Genomic DNA, 24,495 nt, shown 5'->3' with positions numbered 1-24,495 from the left:
CTGGATGCCCCACCCACCTGGGGAATCAAGGAACTGGAGAGCAGGATTTAGCTCCCCATTTTACAGATAAGGAAACTGAGGCTGAGGGAGGTGAAACAAATCACCCAAGTTTATACATCTAGTGAATGACAGAGCCAGGATTAAATCCAGGCCATGTGACTAAATATCATATCCTTTGCATTATACAAAATGTTTTACAAATGTCTGAAGAGGGGCGAGAATTCTGGGTTCCCAAATTACAAGACAGCTGTGAATCAACTGAACAAATAAGACTGATAGTGGGTGCCAGTAACTGGAAATGAGCCGGGGAGGTACCGAGGATGCAGAGCAGGAGTACAGAAAGGCAGGCATCTCCAAGGCATGCAGATGACGTTGGGGACTGGATTCAGAGGTGGGGTCCTCTGCAGAGAGATGTCACAGGACTATCAAGACAGACACACACTTGTCTGTCAGCCGAGGGATACAGGTTGTTCTCTGAAAGACATTTACTACCTCAGTTTCTTAAGCGGAACACACAGGGATGACTACATAATTAGAGGGTCCCAGGGCAAAAGGAAAATGTGGGCCACTTGTCCAAAAAGCAGAAAAAAGGTGTTAAAGGTATTAGAATATAACACTTTTCCCCGCCTTTGGTTCTCTTTCTCAATCTGTCCTTGTATTTTTATTCGCTATTTAATGATGCACTCCCTCAGGCATGGGAATTCTCACCAGGTGAGTGCAGCCCTCACAGACATCTGAGGTTCCACTCTGGCTCTGTATTTGTCAGGTGTGCAAGCAGCCCGCCAGCTGCAGGGCGCCCCCTCCTGCCACCAAGCACCGTGCCCAGGCTGGGGGGCGAGGAAGTCATCCTCCCCTTCCCACAGGCCCACAGTCCCAACTCACTCACAGTGCACAGCTGATGTCCAAGGGATGGCAACCTCTGTCCCAGGACGCGCGCGGTACTGGGTTAGCGGCAGTCAAGGTAACGCCAGCCCCATCAGGAATGGTTGCCACCATGCTGCCATGCTCACCTCAGCTTCCATCCTGCTGTGCTTGCACCCGGGTCCCCGCCAGAGGCAGAGGGCAGGCGTGGGGAGGTCAAGCAGGCTGGTACTTGGGGGCAGGGGAGTGGGCTACTGAGAACCCACCCTGGAGAGGCAGGAAGGCAGCAGGAGGAAGAACGAATGTGAGCTGAGCCTCCAAGTCCCTGAAACATACTCTATTTTCGTAAGTCAAAATATGACTTACAGGGCTTCCCTGGTGGCGCAGGGGTTGAGAGTCCGCCTGCCGATGCAGGGGACACGGGTTCGTGCACCGGTCCGGGAAGATCCCACATGCCGCGGAGCGGTTGGGCCCGTGAGCCATGGCCGCTGAGCCTGCGCGTCCGGAGCCTGTGCTCCACAACGGGAGAGGCCACAACAGTGAGAGGCCCGCGTACCGCAAAAAAAAACAAAAAACGAAACTTATGAAATACAGTATCAAAGATAACATTATTAAGAATTTCAAGGTGGGGCTTCCCTGGTGGCACAGTGGTTCAGAATCTGCCTGCTAATGCAGGGGACACGGGTTCGAGCCCTGGTCTGGGAAAATCCCACATGCCGCGGAGCAACTAGGCCCGTGAGCCACAACTACTGAGCCTGCGCATCTGGAGCCTGTGCTCCGCAACAAGAGAGGCCGCGATAGTGAGAGGCCCGCGCACCGCGATGAAGAGCGCCCCCTGCTTGCCACAACTAGAGAAAGCCCTCGCACAGAAATGAAGACCCAACACAGCCGAAAAAAAATAAATACATACATAAATAAATAAAAAGCCAAGCATTTGAAGCCCTTTAAAAAAAAAAAGAAGAAAAGAAAAAGAATTTCAAGGTGGTGACCACAGAACATTAAACCCCCAAAGCAGGGTTCTTTTAAGGGCAGGGTCCTGGTTGCACGCTCTTGAAACCAGCCCTGAGAATATGCAAATCCCGGTAGCAATGGCTTTAAACAGATTACCACCCAGTAATCTGAGGAATGCTAAGGTCCCCATCCAACCCCCTCCCCCACCCCCAAGCCTTCTAACTTCCTACGGCCAATGTCCAGATGGCTTCCGTGATCTCCCTGGAAGTCAGGAGCATTTCCTCTGTGGCCCCTGGTGCTATACTCCATTCTGCAGCCTCTAGTGCTGCTGCAACTACTGTTGCTGTCTCCCTGACCCAGACAGGTAAGAAGGGCTCTCTTCCTACAGGTGATTATGTTCTAGAAGGTGTGGCCTTTGCATTTCTCCTATACCCTGAATCGTAGAATTTGGGGAAAGTCTGTTAGCACTACTGTGACTATATAATTACCTTATCATCTGCACTGAACATGAAAGGGGGTTAAATTAATAATTACACTAGGACAACTGAAGTAAATGAAACAGTCTCAGGCAAACCAGGACCCGAGGTCATCTCACTTGGAACTGAATAAGACATTTGGTTGGTCTTATGCAGTGTCACACACTTAAAACTTCTAATACTGCCACCTCAAACCAGTTCTTTAATATGAATCCCATGCATCTCCATTCTCTCCCTCCTTACGGTAGCTTCCCAGCACTTCCAAGAGAAAGGTCAGCCCTTCCCTGTTCTAGCTCTGTTTCCCAAATAATATTCCTAATCTCAGCTTCTGTGAACCCAAATAACAGTTGTGAAGTTCCTCATACTCTTTCTCTGCTATGAAGCCTAGGTGATCATTATTCAAATTTGATTTTTAGTGAGCTGTCTTGGGACTCCAAGGTTTGGAGTGGGAATGAGAACAGCGATGAAGGTGTCTCTGGTATCCTTGCTTTGTCTGTAAGTGGACTGATTTTTCTTTACTTTCCAACAGCTATTGGGAAGAACTGAACACCCACCCCCGCACATCCATGTGTGCTCATGCTCTTTCAAAGGTGCCAGAGGATTGGTGTCACTAGCTGAGAAATCTTAATTGGCCTTAAATAACGTATTTCAGAGTTCAGAAGGGATTTTATTAATGATTTCATTCTAAAGGTAGAGTTCACTATTGTTTAACCTTTGCTATAAAGGTAATTGCTCAGCCCAAACTATTCTTCTAAGAGAATGAAATCATTCTTACATTTTTTGAAGAGACTATCAATAAAAGAGAGATTTCCTTTATCCTGCTATGAGCTACCCCCACACACACCTTTTTTTCCCCCCTCAGATGCTATCCCTCTTCCCTCCATGGGAATGTGGTCACAGAAAATCAACTCACTGGGTTTCCCATTTGACATCTGAAATGATTTTTATCTTCGTATTATTTTTCTTGAACAAGAACCACCTTTTTGAAGAGTTCTATTTATGCCAGGAAACACAAGTATAACCTTTTTGGTTCCTTCTGAACAAAAACAACTTCAAGGGGGTATAACTTCAGTAGCGTCAGCCCTAAGCACTTGGAAAATTTATGGCTCAGCAAGGGTGTCCTCCAAATCTTCCCTTACAATAGGACAATAGTGGGAAGCCTAATCTTAAGCTCTCAAAATTTTTTTATCACTTAATAATTTTGTTTGAAAGTTACCATTCAAGCAACTATCTTCCCACTCTTCTCTCCCTCTATACCAGTCTTCCTTACTTTATTTTTTTTTCTTTTTTTTAATTGGGCTAGGATCCACAAAGTGGACACAAAGTTTTTTGATCAATCATTTTTTGAGAGTCCTGTAGCATCCCAATTCAGCCTCACCAATATTATAGTCACCATAAATTTATTACATAAAAATATATGTTTGGCCGAATAAATGTGATAGGCTAAATTGTGTCCCCTCAAAATTCATGTCTAAGTCCTAACCTCCAGTATCTCAGAATGTGACTACATTTGGAAATAGGGCCTTTGAAGAGGTGACTAAATTAAATGAGATCATTAAGGTGGGTTCTAATCCAATATGATTTAGTTTCTGAAGAGGAGAATAGATTAGGACACAGACACACACAGAAGGAACATACTATGAAACATACTGGAAACAATCTCTTGCCTGATATATGTATTGAGATTTTTTATCACTCTATGGATTACCTTTTCATTTTCTTGATGGTGTCTTTTGACAAGCAGAAGATTTTAACTTTAATGATGTCCATATTTATCCATTTTTCCTTTTAATAATTGTTGATTTTTGTGTTCAAAGATATCCAAAAGTTACAAAAAAATTTCTCCTATGTTTTCTTCTAAAAGCTTTGTAGTCTAGTTTTTACTTTTAAGTATATGATTAATTTTAAGATTTCCTTTTGTATGTATATGGTATAAGGTAAGGGTCAGTGTTGTTTTTATGTACTCATGGTGGCTGTTCAATTGTCCTAGCACTGTTAGTTGTAAAGACTCTTCTTTTCCCATTGGATTACCTTGGCATCTTTGTCAACAATTTATTGACCATATTTCTGTGAGTCTATTTCTGGACTCGCTATTGTCCAATTGCTCTGTATGTCTGTTCTTACGTCAATACCACATCCTCTTAATTACTATAGCTTTATAGTAAGATTTCAGGTCCAACTTTGTTCCTCTATTTCAAAATTGTTTTGGTTATTCTAGGTCTTTTACATTTCTGTATAAATTTTAGTATCAGCTTATCAATTTCTCCAGAATCTGCCAGGATTTTAATTGGGCTTGTGTTAAATCTATGGGTCAATTTCAGAAGAATGGGCATTTTAATAATGAATCTTCTTATGCATGAACATATGTTTTCTTTCCAATTTTTTAGGTCTTCAATGTCTCAGCAATGTATTTTGGTTTTCACTGTACAGGTGTTGTATACATTTTGTTAAATTTATCCCTAAGTAGTCAATATTTTTTGATGTTGGTAAATGATATTTTTAAAATGTGATTTCCTAATTGTTTGTTCCTAGTATATAGAATTACAATTGTTTTATATATTGACATTGTTTTCTGAGGCCTTGTTAAAACCCCTACTAGTTCCAATAGTTCCACTGTAGATTCTTAGAATTTTTTGTGCACACAATTATGTGTCTGTGAATAAAAATGGTTTTACTACTTTCTTTCCAATCTATGTGATCTTTATTTCTTTTTATTGCCTATTGCACATGTTAGGTTTCCAGTACAATGTTGAATAGAAATGATGAGAAGAGACATTCTTATATTTTTCTGTTCTGAGTGTAAAAGCATCCACCATTTTGACACTAACTTTGATGTTAGCCTAAGTTTTTCCACAGATGTCCTTTGCCAGGTTGAGGAATTTCCCCATCTACTCCTAGTTTGTTCATGGCTTTTACCATGAATAATTGTTAAATTTTGTCAAGTGCTTTTTTTAAAAAAAAAGTCTATTGAGATTATCCAATGATTTTTCCCCTTTAGTTTGCTAATGTGACAAATAAATTTGATTTTCAAATGTTAAACCAAACTTGAATTTCTTAGATAAAGTCAGCTCCTATTGGAAGTCCCGACCAGCTCTGTGCTGCCTCATCAAAGGAACCAGCAACAGTTGAGTGGAGCATCTTCCTCAGAAGTCTGAGCACCAGCTCTGCAGGGGCTTTTCCTCTGAGACCCCGAAGTATGCAGGCCCTTCTCAGAGGTCTGGGGGCCAAGTACTCAGGGTCGATTCTCTGGGTAGCTAATTTCTGGTAATCCCACCTCCTCCTTTTCTCCTCCCAGTCCTAGGGCTCATGGTGCTTTCATAAAATCACGGTTCCTCAGAGATGAAAACACCTTAGAGATCATTTAGTATAACCTTCCAGCCAATGCATGAATCATTGCTACAATAGTTCTGTTAAATGGTCATCCATGCTAGGCTTGAAATCACCTGAGACAATGAACCCAGTACGTCCTGCAAATACAAAGAAGTTAAGGAAATCAAGGTTAAGAAGAGATGCTGTTATAGTTGGTGCTTTAGCGTTCCTGAGCAGTGCTAAAAGGCTATTATCCACCGTTTAACCTGTTTCAGTGTTTTTGTTTTTGTTGGCTGGGTTCTGCAAACTCTATGGACCTACTCTCTGGATTCCATGGGTTATTCATGGAAAAACTTTTTAAAAATGTATTTCTATAGAAGTCTTAAAAAATAGTATAGGTAGGATGATTTCCATGACCATAAAGAGCTTTAACAGGGTAGCCACACATTTTCAATGCCCGTGTTCACTTTGTGTTTGTATTTACAATCTACTTGAGAGACTATTATTGGTTAAGAACAAAGACACTGGATCAGGGGGCCTGGTTGGAATTCAAGATCGGCAACTCACTATATGTGTGACTTTGGGCAAATTATGTTGCCTATCTGTGTCTCAGTTTCCTCGTGTGTAAAATGGAGATAAACTATCTCATTGATAGGATTGTTGTGAGGATTAAATGATTTAATATATTAGAACAATGGTAAGTGCTATATAAATGTTTGGTGGTATCACTAGACAGTATTAGCTTAATTATTGCCAGCTATTAACAGAAGACAGAATTCATATATACCTTAATCATTATGTTTAAGTGAACACTAAACATCAAAGCACATTGAACAAAGGATTCATAGTACTTGCAGTATATAAAGTAGTAAGAGAATCAAGTAATTATATAGTACAAGGTACCGTAAACATACCCCACAACACAGAGAGTAGCAATTTAGTTTCACTAAAATAATATCACATTAATGTTTGTCATATTAATGTTCATTTAAGTGTTACTGCTTTTATAGTTTGCTTATATTTAATTTTCAATTGGTTTTCTATTTATATGTCATAAAGACTAGAAACAAGTGGAGTTGATGTTTAGTTTTATGTTGTATATATTTAAATAACATGCTACTGAAGATAATTTGTCAACAGTGAAAGTCCATGAGACAATTTTTCCCTTTAAAGTAGGTCCATGCATTACTCAAATTTGAGAACTACTGACATAGCAAGGCCAGTCCTAATGAAGCACTATCCCTGGTGGTAGCTGTAAGTGGAAAAGACACGAGACAGGTTATTTCTGTCCAAGGCCAGCCATGAGGGAACCAGTGGTGGCCACTCTGAAGCTCCTAAATCAGGGAGGCTCAGGCACCAGATTTAGGATCCAGGTAGGAAATTGGGAAAAGGAACACCTAGAAGAGATTAAGTACCTATGATGGAAGCAAAATGAAGAGCCAGAGGTGGGCTGGATGATGCAGAACCAACAAGCGTTTGAGTCCCTTTAAGTGCCAGACACGGCCTTCCTAACAAGTCTGTCAGTTGAGGGCCTTATTCTCCACTTTTCAGATGAGGAGAATGAGGTTCAGGGAAGATAATAACTTGCCTACAGTCACAGAGCTAGAAAGTAGCAGAGCCGGGGCTCGCGCCCAGGCTGCCTGGCTCCAAGCTGATCATCTTGCACTATTGCTTTGTCCCTGAAAGCCACAGGGAAACTCTGAGGTGAAGACCTGTGACTAGAGCCCCTGCCCAGGAATTCCAGAACACAAGCCTTATTGGAATGGCAAGACCAGAAGGGCCTCTCTGATTACTTCTTGGCTTCTGATCCACAGAGGGCCGAGGCCTGTAGGATTGGGTACTTTGATGGTTAATTTTATGTGTCAACTAGACTGTGTTATGGGATGCCCAGATAGCTAGTTACACATGATTCCTGGGTGTTTCCAGAAGAGATTAGCATTTGAATCGGTGGGCTTTGAGTAAAGCAGATGGCCCTCCCCAGTGTGCATGTGTATCATCTAACCCACTGAGAGCCTGAATAGAACAGAAAGGCAGAGGAAGGGTAAATTTTCTCTCACCACTTGAGCTGAGACAGCCATCTTCTGCCTTCAGTGATCCTGGTTCTTGGGCTTTCAGACCCAGACTGGCTCCCGGGTCTTCTAACTACACTACTGGTTTTCCTGGGGCTCCAGCTCACAGAGGACAGATCATGGGACTTAGCCTCCACAACTGTGAGAGCTAATACTGTCACTCAAAAACTGGGTTTGCCTCTTAGTGGGTGTTGAGCCAAAAGACATCACCAAACCAAAGATCGGGAGAAGCAGGGATTTATTATTACTTGCAGCAAGTAAGGAGAACTCCGGGGATCCTTCCCAAAGCAGTGTCTCCTCTAACAGCAAAACTGGGGACGTTTTAAGCATATCCATGAAAGGGTTTGGGCGATTGACAGAGTCCAAGCTTTAGTTGATTCAAGTCAGGTGGGTCAGAAAAGGTGAACATCCTCATCCCTTAGGTTCCTATTGATCTGGTGGTTCAGGCTAATCTTCACTGTTGAAACAGAACTGGGAGTCTTTACAACTGATTATCTTTGCTATTGTTACTTCTCTTGCCTGATAACAGTTGTTTGTTTCTGCATTATTCCCCCTCCCCCCCGCCCCCCCCCACCCCCCTTAAGATCATTAATTACTGAGACCTGTTCAAGGGCAAGCATCGTGGCCAGGCTTAGCTCACTAAATGGCTTAGGCCCAAAATGGCTTCTCTTATGTCAAGAAAGCCATGCTTGGTTCTCTTTCTCCAGGGACCCCCTACCCTAGCTGCTTATAATACCTCATTATAATAAATCTCTTACCAGTACTATATATATATATACATATATATATATGTATATATGTCTTTTGGGTTCTGTTTCTCTAGACAGCCCTGATTAATACAGTCAACACTCTCAGGGTCAGCCAGAGGGCTGGCTCTCAGCATTCTGACAGTTCTAGCTGCGGCTCAAGCTGGAGGAGCATCTCTACCAGGAGCTTCTTTCTTTCCTTAACCCAACTATGTTAAGGAAGAACTACTGCCACTTATTTTCATAAGTCAGTTAATGACCTCAAATAGCTGTAGGTCCAAATATGCCTGGGAAAAATAGGTTTTTTCTTCCTCAGTTTACATGTGATTTTCTGCTAAGGAAGTGGAGGTGTCCATGTCTTACTGCTGGGAGAATCCTTTTCTCCCAAAATAGAGTGGGTGATGGAAGAAAGCATAAGGACCAATGCCTCCCTCTCCCTCCACCCAAGTTTTTGCATTTTACTGGTTCTTCTCCACTAGAAAGCTATACGCTAAACCTATCATCCTCAAACATTCACATGACAAGTTAGAGTTAAAACACCCCTAGGGGGGACTTCCCTGGCGGTCCAATGGTTAAGATTTTGCCTTCCGATGCAGGGGGTGCGGGTTCGATCCCTGATCGGGGAGCTAAGATCCCACACGCCTCGCAGCCAAAAAAACCAAAACATAAAACAGAAGCAATATTGTAACAAATTCAATAAAGACTTTAAAAATGGTCCACATCAAAAAAATCTTTAAATCAACAACAACAAAACACTCCTAGCTGCTCAGTTTTCAGAAAGCCCAGTCCCCAAATACAGAGACCACTTTTGTGAAAATGCCCATTCCCTCCTCCTTCGCAGCGTTCCCTAGGGACTCCTAGAGGCTGAGAGCCTAGTTCTGTCACGACTAGGCTCTTCCAGCCTCGGCTACAATGTAGGGTAAGGGCCACTTAATATTTCTTCCAGGGGGTTCACCATATTGTTAAGGTCAGATGTGGTTTTTGTGGAGTACAGTTAACATAAATATTTCAAAATTATTGATAGCTTTTTTAAAAAGTTTCAGCTTTACAGCTAATTTTAGGTAATGTCCTGTAAATTCTTATAACTGTCAAATTTAGCAAAAACTTTATCAAGCTGTAAGGTCTGGAAAGAATCTTCACAGACCAGCTTCTGGCTCCATAAATTCCAAACCTTGTTTCCACATATTCTCCACTCTCCACAAACTTCTGGTGCCACAGGAAACATTCATATCACAATACGACCTCTGGCCTCGAACCGTCAGGTCACGACGCCAGGTAAGTCAGCACAGAAGGCCACGGATCTCCAAAATGCCTATGGTCATTCCAATACTACTTGACGTGCAGGAGTGTGTGAAAGAGAGGAGGGTGAGGGGGAAGGGGCCATTTAAACTAAGTGCAGTTGAGTGTAACGTACTGCAAATCTCACAAGACAAATGACCGCGTGAACACATTACTAGAGTTCTCCCCACAGTCCTGGAAGTCACTGGTGCAAATAAGCCATAAAACTTAAACTTCATTAGCTTCCTAACCTCTCTGCCTTGCATTTGGGGTGTGTGAATTTCTTTTTCTTCACGGTCCATTTTTCTTTAGTGTTCATAGTGGCTTTAAAGGTGCTCATATATTTCTTGATTTTACTTTCTTTATGAGATGGACTTCCTAGATGGCTGAGATAGATCATTAGTCATTTAAATGTTATTTAAATAATGAATCTCCCTGCTGTGCTTTACCTGAATGCATATTACAGAGTTGCCATGGGAGAAACAGCCATTTGAAGGGCCTTGCGCTTGTGACTTTCAATTTGGAACTTCAATCTAAAACTAAAGTTTGTTATCTCTGACCATGGCGTCTTAATATTTATGGTACATCTTTTCTGGTTGGTCAGTAATTTAGACCTCAGGTACCTCATGTTCAGCTACTCAAGAGGGTGACGGTCCATCTCTTTGCAGTGTCCCTCATGACTCCCCAAAGTGAATTGCATGTACAACACATTGCCTATATGAGTTTAGTGATCCCAAACAGAATCTCCAAATTTGGTGAAAATCTGGACAGCTGTTGCCATGTGATTTTTATTTATTTATTTATTTACTTATTGCCTCACCCTGTGGTTTCCCCAACCAGGGATTGAACTCGGGCCATGGCAGTGAAAGCGCTGAGTCCTAACCACTGGACCACCAGGGAATTCCCCATGTGATATATTTACGAATAAACCCAAAATACTTTTACTTGTATGGTTTCATGCTCTACATCATTCCTTAAAGGATTTGAGGCATTACATGATTATAATTTTTTTAATGCCGTTCTCTTACAAATAGAAAAAAACTAGAACCGGAAGCGAAAAATAAAACTTGGAGGAAAAGGAAATGGTGTAGAATGGTCAGAGGGCAAAGTTTGTACACAGAAAAGCAGAAATGCAGACATGATGACCACATCTGGGTTAGTGAACTCTGAACTTCTTTGTGAAAAATATAAAAAGGGAAACCTGATTAGTTATAAGATACACACAAATGAGCAGATCAAACCCTCACTATTTTTCAGAGGCTCAGCTTTTCCTGGTTCTGAGCTAGGGCTCAGGATATATTTCATTCACCGTTTAAATTCCAGAGCGGTGCCTGGTACTCAGTAAACACTCATTAAATATTTGTTGGGAAAATGAATAAATGGATGCATGAAATCAGTGTTTGCTTTCTCTAATAAGTTGAAAATTATTTAAAAGCCTGTCCTGTGCCTCGTTCATCTTTATGTTCCCCAAAATGCTTACTATGGTTCATTCTTTCATTCAGCAAGCAGTTATTGAGGGCTTACTATGCACCAGGCATTGTTCTAGGCTCTAGGAATGCGATAGTGAACAAAACATTCTAATGAAGAAACAAACAATACATGAGATAATTTGTATATAGATGTACATATTTATATTTATATCGTATGTCAGATAGTGAGTGAGCCTTTAATATAGTGAGTACATATTTGAATTCCGTATGAACTCCAAGAGGAGCCCCTCCCCCAGAAAACCCTGGAGGGTCTTCTAACCAAGTCCTCACAATTGTGATATGACAGCAGGATCTGGGGAATGGCTTCACTGGAGGCCTTAGAATGGTCCCTGGATCTTGTGCCTTCTGACAGTGGCTGGGATGTCTTTTGAAAATCCTAAATCAGACGACTGTGGGGTGGGAGACCTTGGAGCCCAGAAGCTGTCTTGGGAAACCCCGTCCTTCTCAAGTTAAGCAGTGGGAGCCTGAACTGAGGCCATCTTTAGAAACAGAATTTCCTCAGGGCCCAGTTATAGCTCTGAGCCATTCTACTTCCTACTAAGGGAACGCCCAGGATGGGGTCACCCCACTCAGCCACATGCCCCCGGTCAAACACGGTCATTGGCTCCTGAAGAATGTTCCCTTCGCTTCTCCTTTGGCTCTCCTTCTGCATACAGGGACTGTTCCAGCATCCCTGTTATCTGTGGCGCCACGAAGACTAAGAGTCCCGTGACAGCAAGGGCTGGTAGGGCGTGCTCTGGAGGCTGCCTGACGGCCAGGGCCCATTAACCTCCTTTTCCAGCTCATTGTTTTACAAGTGGTCATGGCCACCTCTCGCCCAGTCAGAAGCTAGTAGCAGCTTTATAGCCTATTTACAGAAAATGGCTCAGCACTTAGGCATTTTCTGGTGCCCCAGGGTTCAAAGTGAAATTAATTTCCATTACCTCCCATAATAAATCACCTCACCCAACACATGTCTGAAATTCCAGTCAGGAGACTCAAGTCATTCTGGGGCTCCACAGAAAAGCATACACCCTTCAGCTTCCACTTCATTTCTCTGCTTGGGGTAGAGCTGATAGGACCCTACAAAACAATTAGGTTCCAAGAGAGCCAATGGAATGTGAAGCAGCCCTAAAACACAGATGGGAAGCTGGCCTGATGATCCTGGGTTTATACAGAGGAGAAGGGGGAATTTTTTCTCTCCTGGAATGCTTTTTGGTCCCTGTCTTCTCTCTCTCTGGCCTTTTTTTTTTTTTAATCACAGGCACAGAGAATGCACGGAAGCTAATAAAGTGATCAGGACAATTGAAGCCTCCTCTGTTTGACATCATAATCTGGACCTGGTTGGAAACACTTTGCGGCCTTTGGGGGGATGTGTGTGGCTAGTCATTCTAATTCTCAATCTTTTGATAAAAGAAACTGCTGAATGATCACAAGACCAGTGTACAGCTGGATAATGAAAAAAAGTAAATAGCAAGGTACCGCATCACTGAGACAAATCCATGGAGGCCGAAGGGATGGTGAGCATGACTCACACTCAGGGAATCATGACTGAGGAATTTAAGGCAGAAAGGCAAAGGGAGAGGGAAGGAGAGAGGCCCAGAATCTATGCGCTGGAAGGGTTTTACAAAGCCCTGAGTCCAAAGAATTGGACAGGACATTATAATAGTAACTAATGCTATTTGTTTGGGCCCCCACTGTGACTAAGGGACTAATCTGCAACATTTGTACCAATTACATCCCACAGAAACCCCATTATCTTGGTGCTCTTTCCATCAGAATCACAGGTAGAAGAGAAGGAGATGCAGATCCCCAAAGCAAGGAGCTAGGGGCTGGACATGGTGACTAGAAGAAAGGGGAAGGGTACTGGTCAGACAAAAATAGCCCATCTTCACGCCAGGCTCTCTCCACATAACACTCTGCATTGGTAGAACTGTCTGTAGTTCTACAAGTTGAAAAATTTTGTTCTTAAAAATTAAAAGAAAAAGAAAACCTACCTCATAGGGTTTCTATTTTTATCCTTGTTTGCAAAGGAGAAAACAAAAACTCCGTGGAATAAGAAAAATTACCCTAAATCATGTCACCAAGAAGTGACGGAGTCAGGTTTGGAACCAGGTCTTCCTGAACCCAGAAATTAAGTTCTTAATATCATGCTGTTTCTCTGTAACTCAATGAGTTGGAAGCCCAACTGGGACTTAAATCTGCAGCCCAAACTAATGTTTTATTCATAGAGATGGATGGATGGATGGATGGATGGATGGTGGATGGATGAATGAAGTGATAGGGAGGTAGGTAAGTTGACAGATGATAGATCGATAGATAGATAGACAGAATCTTTATAAGTGCTTTCTGATGACATAAGTAACACAGTTTCACTATACATATTCAAGCACTATAGATATAGGAAATGAGGGTACCTTGTAAGCAAGCCCTCTGAAATAATTGCTACTGTTGGATAGAGGGGCCTTCAATTCTTTCCATTTATGACATATGTTATGCCAACATAATTTTTTTGAAAACAGAAGCACCTTTCCCTCAATTTTGCTGTGAACCTAAAACTGCTTTAAAAAATCAAGTCTGTTTTTAAAAATGAAAGCATCTTATACATATTGTCCTGCAACTTTTTTCTTAATATATCACACTATTTCATGAACTATATACATTTTTAGTTTGAAATCAAATTTTTACACAATTAATTGTTTCCTTGCAATGAACATCAGTTTTCTCAAGTTATTGCTGGTGCTCTTTCCATTAACATGGTGGGTCTAAAACTTCAGCAGGCATGAGCATCACTTGGGGAGCTTATGAAAATGCATATTCATAGACACAAAGGCTAGAGATTCGTTTTCAAAAGATCCAGAGTAGAACTTGGGAATTTCGATTTTTTTTTTTTTTTTTTTTTGCGGTACGCGGGCCTCTCACTGTTGTGGCCTCTCCCGTTGCGGAGCACAGGCTCCGGACGCGCAGGCTCAGCGGCCATGGCTCACGGGCCCAGCCGCTCCGCGGCATGTGGGATCCTCCCGGACCGGGGCACGAACCCGTGTCCCCTGCATCGGCAGGCGGACTCTCAACCACTGTGCCACCAGGGAAGCCCAGAATTTAGATTTTTTAATGAACACAACTTCTTCCTCCAGGGATCTATAGATGCAAGTGATTTTGAGAACATACTTTGCAAAAAAAAGTTTCGTCTTCCTCTTTGTATCTTGGCAGTATAGTCCTTCCATTCTGACATTCAAACTTAAGAAACACCAATTAATTGGCTAGAGTGATATAAATCTGAATATGCAAATTTGAAATATAAATGCTGTTTGAGATCTAAATGGGCTTGCTTCTGTCTTTCTCATCCCTGCCCTTGGCTCCAGTCTTTCATTATTTAAAATATGCCGGCTCTAGGAAAGCACATGGTGGAGAGCACATCCCAATTTTGCAGATGAGAAAACTGAGGCACAGGAAGGTTATGTGGTTGGCACATGATCCCTAAGTCAGGAGCTGTTGGGATCCAGGTCTGCTGAGCCCTGGTCTGATGCTCTTTGCACCAGTGCTAACAAGCACATAGGGTGCACCACATTCAAATATATTTCAGATGTATTATACCACTCAGTCTTCACAATGGCCTTAAGCAAAAGGTACAGGTATTCCCACGCCCCACTTTTTGTAAGTTCACTTTTCGCCACTTCACTTTTACCAAAGACTTATATTAGTGTTTGTTTTCGCTAACTGAAAGAAATCTGTAGAGGATTTTTTGCTTTTAGGGTAAAAGGAGAAAAGCGAAAATTGTGGTCAGCATTTGTTCTGCAGCGAGCTGTTTTAGAGGCATCACGCGCCCCGAGCAGGGGGAGTGACACTGCCTAGCACCTTCCCCAGGAACCACACTCAGCATCAAGCCGACATCCCTTTGAACCACGTCTGTGAGCACCTGTGCTTATTTATTTTGTGCATCCGTTAGCAAGATATGTACTAAGGTAATTGCTTCTTCGCTTTACTCCATTTCTACTTATGAAAGATTTCATAGGAAAGCTTTACTTTCAGATAGCAGGGAAACCTGTATTATCACCTATTTTACAAACAAACCCAGAGCCCTACTAGACTTAAAATTTCCCCAGGGCAGGGTTTACATCACACGTGTCAGTGAATTCACCCAAAGTTACCTAGACTGAACGTGGCAGGGTCGGGACCACAGGCAGATCATTTCTTTGTTCAGCACAGACTTACAGGAAGGCTCTACCTGTGGTGCAAAGCCAATAGCTACCTGTGCAGTGAGCTCTGGGAAGGGGAGGGGCTGCAGAGCGAGAAGCAGACAAAGACCTGGATTCACTGATCACCTCCTCTATGCAGGGGCTTTACTTCCATTACTGCATAAACTCCATTAGAATCCATCCCCCGGAGCTCCTGAAATAATGGATTCATCCAGTTTTTATATTTTAATTTATGAATTGAGAGGACTCATACTCTCCTCTTGTCAAGATCTGTGGTTAGGACAGCATATCAAGGATAACTATTGGGAAAAAGCAGCATTAACATCTCATCTGAATTCCAAGATCCAGGCTGGATGGAAAAATGCCTTGAGACTGGCTAGAGATGGGCCTCAGTTCAGACTGAATGCCATTCAACTCAACAAGTCTCCACACAGTGCCATTCCCGTGGCAGGTGTGCATTAAGCACTGACAACCCGAAAATGAGGAAGACCGTCCTGCGCTCAGTCTGAAAGGGGAGATGGATGGGAAGAGACGGAGGCCACATAACCTGTGGGTTCTGGAGTCAGAGAGCCTGGGTGGAATCCCTGATCCAGCCTTTACTGTGTGACCTGGGGCAAACTTCTGAACCTCTCTGTGCCTTAGTTGTTTCACTGGTAAAGGGAGAGATATGATATTAGTCCTACCTTATGTATTATTGTTGCAAGGATCAACTGACTTAATACATGTGAAGTGCTTAGGAGAATCCCTAGCATGAGGTAAGTATTACCATGAAACCATTAGAAGACAGGGTGAGAAGTACAGTAACAGAGATAAATCCAAGGCATGGAGGAGGGAATGGTGATTTCTTTCCAGAGCAGAGGGGGTCAGGGATGGCATCCTAGGATTTTCCCTAAGAGATGGCAGAGGGTGGTACTATTACTGCTACTAAGAAAACAACTACCATCTATTGAGTGCTTGCTGTTTGCAGGCCCTGTGCTAGTGTGCTTGATATGAACTATCTCACTTAATCCTCCCAATAGTGATTCCATGAAATTGGCACCATATTACTGTCATTGGACAGATGAGAAAATAGAGACCTGGAGAGGTTCAGTAACTCACCCAAGGCCACACAGCGAGTACATGACAGAAGTAAGGCTTGAACTAATGATATTTGATGTTGGAATAAACTTTTTAAACCATCAAGCTACATTTTAGTGGTTCTCTGTCCCACCCACAATCATTGAAAGCCACTTTCCTCACTTCAGCGTTTGACCCTTTAGAACCATCCATTTGTAGAGCTTGCCCATCAGTCTGTCTCTCCTGGCCCAGCCTGTCACATCGGCTGCCAGCCACTGTGCCGGGGCTGGAGGGGCCACCTACTGAAAGGGGGAGCTTTCAGAGGCCAAGACAGAGAAGAATAGAAAGGGGGCTGCCCGGGGAGCCTTCCAACTTTTCTCTCAGCCCCTGCTACAGGCATCACCCTCCCTCCACCCTTTCTCTGAATGACCCTGTGACGCCTGATGAAATTAAACCTGCCTCAACAGGAGCAAGCTATGGGTGCCTGGTTCCCTGGCACTTTTAGTCTAATTGCTGCCCAATGAATACAATAGCTCCCCGACTGTATTTTCAACAACACAGGTCTCTGAAGTCATTCAGAAAGGGCTGAATACCAATACCACTCACCCTCCTGTCTGAGGGCTGAAATCCAATATCAGCCGGGCTGTCCTAGTTTACTACTTGGTTTTCATCTCAACAAGCTCCCTCAGTCTCAGGTTTACTGTCCAGTTGCTAGACAGGAGCAATCTGTGACATCCCCCTAACCTCTCCCCTGCTTCTCACGTCCCAGGGCTGCTAAACTCAGGATAGGATCACAGGATTACTTTTCAGGCGAAGAATAGGAGCGGCAAACTCCAGCTGAAACCATTTTGTTGAGCCGCTACCTACTGACCTTGAAGAGACAACTGGTTCAAATTGTTCTGGGTTCGAGTTTGGAAGCCAGACAGAGCCTTGGCAAATTAGTCAGACCTGCTATTGCAGCTGGCAAGTGTGGATGCAACATTGGAACATGCCTGCCTGTAGCACTTGTCTTCACCCTTGGTCAGGCATGGAAGAGAAAAACCCAGCTCCTGATAACTAAGTCTTAGGTACCTCAGTGTTTTGGTTGTCAATTGCAGGGGAACAAAACAGTCCCCCCCCCAAACTGTGTGGCTTAAAACAACAGCTATTTCGTTACCTTTTTCATTTCTATGGATCCACTGGGGTCAGCACTGTAGTTCATCTGCTGTCTTGCTTGGAGTCTCTACTGCAGCTGCTGGCTGGGGCTGAAGTCATCTGGAATATCTGAGATAACTCATTCCCATGTCTGTCACCTTGGCTGGGGCAGCTGGAAGACTGAGCTCCACTGGGACCATAAGGCAGTCTCAGGGCCTCTTCCTTTCTACACGGAGCCTCCATATGATCTCTTCAACTGGGAAGCTGGACTTCTTATGTGGTGGCCCAGAGCCCCTCAAAGTAGAAGCTGTCAGGGTTTAAAGCTTAGGCTCAGAACTGGCACTGTGTCACTTCTGCATTCACTGGTTAAAGTCACAGGGCTAACCCATATTCAGGGAGGGACTTCGCGAGAGTGTGAATACTGCTCAGTGGAAGCCATCTTTGGAGAGCAGCTATTACACTCAGTTATGCATTCACTGCTCTGCACAGCATGAATCACATTCTCTTATGTAAGCATACTTTTGTCTTACAGAAGTATCACTTGTTTTGTGCTTCCCTTAGGTGAAGCACTATGGTAAACGGGTTATGTTATTGCCTTTTTCAGGCCTACAAAAACTGAGAAAGCTAGGTATTGGTACCACCAAATGAACAAACTAAAGTTCAGAGAGGTTGAGTAAACTTGCTTAAATCATCCAGCTAGTGAGTGATGGAGCTAGGATTAAATCTAATACCTGTGTGCCTGCAAAAATCTGTTCCTTTTTATAGATATGCAGACAAAAGTCACAGCATCATCACTTCTTGTCATTCTGGTACATGAGAAGCTAGCCACAGTTGGCCAAGCTGAGGCTGTCGGTATTTTGCCTGAGAGCCCAAGGATGCTGAGAATCAATGTGGCTATAAACTCAGAAGCTCTTTGCTCCAGCATAGTCGGGCATCCCACCCTGGGTCCCTGCCAGTCTCTGCTGTATGCTTTAGGTAAGCTCAGGCCCTGGTCAGGAAGTCTTTGGTTCTACTCAGCTCATTCTCATTGCTGAGGACCTGGACCCAGGAACTCAGCTCCCTGGCTAGATCCTTACCACTAATTGTCCAGGCTTTTGCCTCAGTCTTTGATCCTTTTGCCTGGATCCCTGCTACTGGCCCTCCAGGAGTCTGGGACTCTCCTGCCCAGGCCTGACCTACCTGCTGACACTACCCTTCCCTGCTTTACCTGACCTTGATGAACTTGATACTTGCCCATCTAACCAGACAGTCCCCTGTTGCTGGTCTATTTTGATCTGTTCTTTTGTTCATTCGTTCATTCATTCAGTAGGTCAATCAGTAGCTGTTTATTGAGGGCATTTCACGCCTGAGGCCCTGTTGCAGGCACCTGGAATGGGACAGGGTCTGAAATTGACATGTTTCCTGCCCTCATGGACTTTCAACTGGAGGACAATTAATAAATAAGCAAGTCACCAAAGTTACGATTGCTTGTGATAAGGAAATAAACAGGAAGAAAAAGAAGTGCAAGAAGAAAATTTAGTGTGCGTAGAAAGAGGCTGCTCCAGACAGGACTGTCAGGAAGGCATTCTCTGAGGAGAGGATATTGGAGCACAGGCCTGGATAAGAAGGAAAAGTGGTCATTTTAGGTAGAGGGAACAACAAGTATAAAGGAAAAGAGCTTTACATGTCAGGAGCCACGTCAGTGGGTCTGCAGAGGAGTTGTGGGTGGACGGGGGGAGAACGATCACATTTTGCTGGTTCCAACATGCTGACCCTTCATCCTGAATTCCATTAGGATTCAAGTAGTTCACAGCAGAGAGCACTGAGGGAAAGGTGAGACCTAGGCGACTTGGGGACCCTTCCTACACTATTTCATTTCCTGTGATTCCCACTTAATTGCTTTTATAAAATTATTTACCTGTTTCCTATTTGTCTGCCTTCCTTATTAAATTGTGACTTATTTCCTCTCTTCGTACAAAGTGTCACCATTATGTCTGTTCAGTAAATATTTGTAGATGGAAGGAAGGGAGGGAGGAAGGAAGGAAGGAAGGAAGGAAGGAAAGAGGGAAGGACGCATGTTGGGTAACTAACCTGTCCCAGTCCTGCCATTTGTCATCTCTGGATTTATCAATCAGTTTTCATGAAATGAACCATCTCGTTTGTGTGTGTCCTCAAGGTTTGTAGCAAAGCTGTCTCTCAGACGAGCTGGCAACTAGTTTCTCTACTTTGTTTTTGGCTCTTTCTACTTCTTGGGAAGGCGCTGAGGTTTTGCCAGGCGATGCAGCCTGAGAGTCACCATTTATTCTTCCTGACCTCCCGAATGAAGAGGACTTTCATGTAAAGTCCACGCTCTGCCCATCAATCCTGGAACCAGTCTGTGGTAGTTCCCCACTTGCTGAAAAGTAGTAGATTTTAATCTTCCCTTCTGCGTCTTTCTGTCTGTATTGGGACTTCCTAACTCTTGGCAAAGGCAGAAGTTTCATGGAGAAGACAGAAGGAGAATCTGATTCTGGTCAATTTGGTTTTGGTTTACTGGATGGGTGAAGATCTAGTTCAAATAAATGATCAAAGTGAGGCTTTGTATTAGCTAAGAATTTCACATCATTGCTGTTTCTTCATAAACGCAAACCCTCAGAGATGTTTACGTGAAGCATAAAAGTCAACTCAACAAACACTTATTGAGCACATTTTGTCTCTGTACTGAGGATATGTTAACATGATAAACCTAACCCATACCCCAGTTAGTAAAAAGGTAGTAACTACAAAGAATGGGAAAACTCCACAATACTATGGAGGGATATAGGATGAGCACGTAACCCTGTGAATCAGGGCTGCAAATTCCAACGGCTTAAGACAAGTGTTTGTTTCTCACTCATGCTAGGGTTCACTGCAGATTGGCAGGGGATCCAAGCTAATGGAGCAACCAGCAGTGACAGAGGGATTCTGGTTCAGGAGGTCTTCAACTACCTACGAAATGCTATAGCCTGGCAGTGACACATGTTATTTCTGGTCACAACTCATTAGCCAAATCCAAACACAGCTCCTCACAAACAGAAGGGATGCAGGACATTCAGTCCTCCAATTGCATAGGACAGGTTGTTTAACGGTGAGAAGCAGGGAAGTGGAAAGTGAAGCATGAGTATCTGGGCACAGTAAAGAGCAGGCATAAAAGCTTCGGGACAAAGGAGAGAATATTATTTAGGAAGACATGAGCTTGGAGAATGAAGTGTGGGGAAGAAAAAAAGAAACCTTGGTCACCACATCCCATAGACATTTCCCATATGAAAGAAGCAGCCATTCAATTTGTGGCCACAGATGGGTCCAGAAATAAGAAAAGCTGCAATTCTCTCATTGTCTAACTGTAATATTCAAAATATCCAGCTAAAAGGACAAAGTTTTAAAAAAGAAAATGGCATCTTTCATTCAGAATTGTCTCCTCTGAAGTAAAAATGAAGTATTCCAATGCATGGGGGATATGTCTCTCTTTATGCTATTTAAAGTAAAAGATAAAGTAACACCGAGATACTATTTTACCTCCATTAAATTAGCAAGAAGAAAACATCGGTGATAACATCTAGGGCTATTGAGATTGTGGGAATATGCAACGCTTATAGGATATAGTAGAAAAGCAGTTTGGTAGAATCTTTGGTAAGCACTGTGACAGTACATATTTTGGTAGAGTGAATGACTGTTCCCAATTCTTTATGTCTCCACTTTGCTCCTCTCTCTAGAGGTAGAGCGCATTTCCCTGACCTTGACTTTTAGGCTCAGCCATGCGAATTGTTTTGACTAATAGGGTGTTAGTAAGCATGATACAAATAGAGGTTAGAAATGTGCTTGTGTGGTTGGGTGTGCCCTCTAATGCTTTTATCATCTACAGAAGAACATGCCTAGGCTAACCTGCTGCTGTTGGGAGGAGGATGAGAGATACACAGAGTCAGCCCAGCTGGGCCCACCTTAGATGTGCTGATCAGCAGATCCATGAGACTGAATATTAAATTACTGGGTTTTGGAGTGTTTTTACACAGTATGTTTGAAGTACTAACCGACCAATACACATATCAAGCATCATTAACAATGTTAATATTCTTCAATCCTCCAAATACACTTTGAGAGCTTATTCAGGTGAATTCACACGTGTATCAGTCAGCATGGGCTAGGTTATTCTGATATAACATGTGAGGCTTAACTCAACAACAATGTATTTCTCACTCATGCAAACCAAATATAGGAAAACATTAACAATGTGTATTCAGTGGTAGATGTTTTGAACCTGAGTAATGTCTACCCATAGCGCACAAATGGAGCAGTGAGAGAGGAATGAAACAGCTACCTAGACAGCCAGATGAGCAGAACATTGCCAGTAATCAGACAGCTATGAAGTTTCAAATCAATCTCATTTGACATAGCTATTTCTCTTCTGTATGTTTAGCTTTTGTAACTAATTTAACAGAATAATTTTTTTTTAAACTTTGAATTAACATGCTCTTTCTACTTTTACCTGTAGTAGCAGAAGAATTAGAAACAACCTAACTGTCCAACACAGGGGGAATGGGTAAGTAAATTAAGGTAAACATAAGATCATAAAAGGTATTTACAGCATAATATTATGGAAAAAAGAGAAATAAAATTTCTAACAGTATGATTTTTAGTTATGTAAAATACTCATGTAAATGAACAAATTTTAGAAGAAAATATAACCTACTAAAAACTGTAGAGTGGAGATTATCAGTGGGATATTTTTTCTTTAAAGACCCTTTAACCACACTTTTATGTTGTTGTCAAAATAAAAATAAAATGATTCATTAAATATCCTTCTGATGCTGCTTATCTGGGAAGCAACAACTTAGAAACTACATTTGCTATGGAATGCTAGCCCCCTGGAGAAATGAGATACGGCCTATTTAAACATCTTAAGGGTATCAGATGCTAAGGTGTAGTAACTTGCAATCAATACCTGTAATTTGATGAACTGGTAACCAGATCCATCCACCTGAATCCAATCTTTTTTTTTCTCATCATAGACAAGACTAAAAACAAATAGCAAGGCTTTAAGCTATCAATTCAGGCGAAACACAGAATTTGATCTTTAGTAAACCTTAAAACGTTATCTGCACAAAAGGGAGATAGTTTGAGGGCCCGGAAAGAGGGGTGGCCCAACTGTTGAGATAGGACACTTCCCTTGGGACGCAGCCAACAAGCACAGCACCATTCTTACACACTGAACAATGCTCAGCTCTCCTCCCCTGGGGAGCCACGGCCCCAGAGCAAGGCCTAAGTCTCTGCCTCCCAGATGTCACATCAACAAACACATTTCTGATACGGGTCAGGGTCAAAGTTTTGGAGACAATTTCAGAAAGACTCAGGACCTCTGGATGTTATCTGGACATAGCTCTTAAACTCCCAAAACAGTAAAAAATTCAACATACATTTTTGGGAACTGTAAATAGGTAAATTCTCAACTGTTATAGTTCCAAGAGAAATCTTGATTTCTCAGTATACTTTTTTCAAAATAAAATTTTCATTCATCATAAAGAAATCCACATTGAGTGTCTATTTCGAGCTCGAAGCAGGAGATAGGATAGGAAATAAGAAAGACAAAGGTCCTTGCCCTTGTGAAACTTACATTCTACCAGGGAAATTATAGATTAGCTTTGTTCTTCCTTCAATTCTTGGCTAGCAAAATATTAAGAGGTGAACATCCAAAGTAAAGATTCATATTGGCTCTAAAGAATGATAATTAAACTATATATTAGCTAAACTCTATATTAGCTAACCCAAATGAACTTCCTGACTCTAACAGCCAGAAAGACATTTATTGCTTAGTCTCAAACACCCTGAGTATAGGTTAATTATACCAACACACTTTGTCTATGGGAGAGACAAAATACTAAATACTAAATCAAGCGCTAAATACTAATTCAAATACCAAAATCTTAGGATTTTTCTGAAAAACTGATTTTGTTTGGACTACAGGAAATTTTGGATCTAATATTTCCTCTTCCTAACATTTGTGCCAGGTGCCTGTGATAAATTCCTCTCCATGCACTGTTTGGTTCAGTCCTTACAACTATCCTCTCAGGTAGGTAGCTATTTTTATCCCATTGTACAGAAGAAAAACAGGAGTGCAGATGACTTCTTCAAGGAGGGAAGATCAAAATTGGTAAATTTAAAAATTCAGATTCTATTTCCTGCCAAAGGCTGTGCTCTTCCCACAGCTTGATGCTCATAGACTTCATGGTCAAAAGAAGTGAGGGAACTTATGGCTTGAATGAAACAGCCGATAGGAGGTGATTATGAAAACCTTCATACCTTATAGGCATCCTTGTATTTATGTGGTTGGGCTGGCTGGGCATTTTCTGACTGTGTGGCGTGATACATGGAAGAGTGAGGCTTTGAAGTCAGGCTGATCCGTATCAGAATCCTAGCTCTTCAAGTTCTTAGTATTACCTGAGGCCATAGAGAAGTTACCGTATGACAGTGTCCATTTCCCTTTATCCAGTGGTGATGATCATACTTAACCTCACAGGGTTTTTGTGAGGATTAAGTGAAGGAATGTTTGTAAAGCAACTATTGGAGTCCTTGCCATATAATAAGTTCTCAAATAATTTATTTAGCGAATATCCTCCTAATTCTCCTTTATAAATCTGTCTTTTTCAGGTATCGACAGATTAGGTCCAAATAAAAAGCCAAAAATTAAAGTTTTTTTTGGTGGGGCCCACAACAGCATTTCCTGATAACCAATAGCTTATCCCATTAACATGAAGTTAACCTTCTGAGGTTCTCTGTTTATTTGATGTTTCTTTTTTTTTTTTAATCAGATTGTGATCTGGATCTCAAGTGATAACACTTCTCCATTTATCTAAAATAATATCCCTTAGCAATGTCTTGACACCCCTGCCCCTCCAGTCTAAGAGCATGAAGGGTCTCAAATGTACGAAGGGGACAAAGGCTTTCGAATCAGTACACCG

General features: G+C 42.4%; 1 long non-coding RNA gene across 2 annotated transcripts in view; it reads right to left on the bottom strand.

Moving 5' to 3' along the window:
* Positions 1-24,495, bottom strand: part of LOC307190356 — a 69,593-nt gene that overhangs the window by 16,311 nt on the left and 28,787 nt on the right. The window contains exon 5 of one of the 2 annotated variants that reach the window (XR_013829467.1): positions 23,442-23,974. The exons of the other annotated variant lie outside the window; for it this stretch is intronic. This is a non-coding gene — a long non-coding RNA (uncharacterized lncRNA). Of the gene's footprint in view, positions 1-23,441; positions 23,975-24,495 lie in introns of those variants that run through there. 2 annotated transcript variants of the gene reach the window in all.

The sequence above is a fragment of the Stenella coeruleoalba genome, assembly GCF_951394435.1.
Source record: "Stenella coeruleoalba genome assembly, chromosome: 8".
In the NCBI taxonomy this organism is placed as follows: domain Eukaryota; kingdom Metazoa; phylum Chordata; class Mammalia; order Artiodactyla; family Delphinidae; genus Stenella; species Stenella coeruleoalba.
This window is presented reverse-complemented; position numbering and strand designations above follow the sequence as displayed.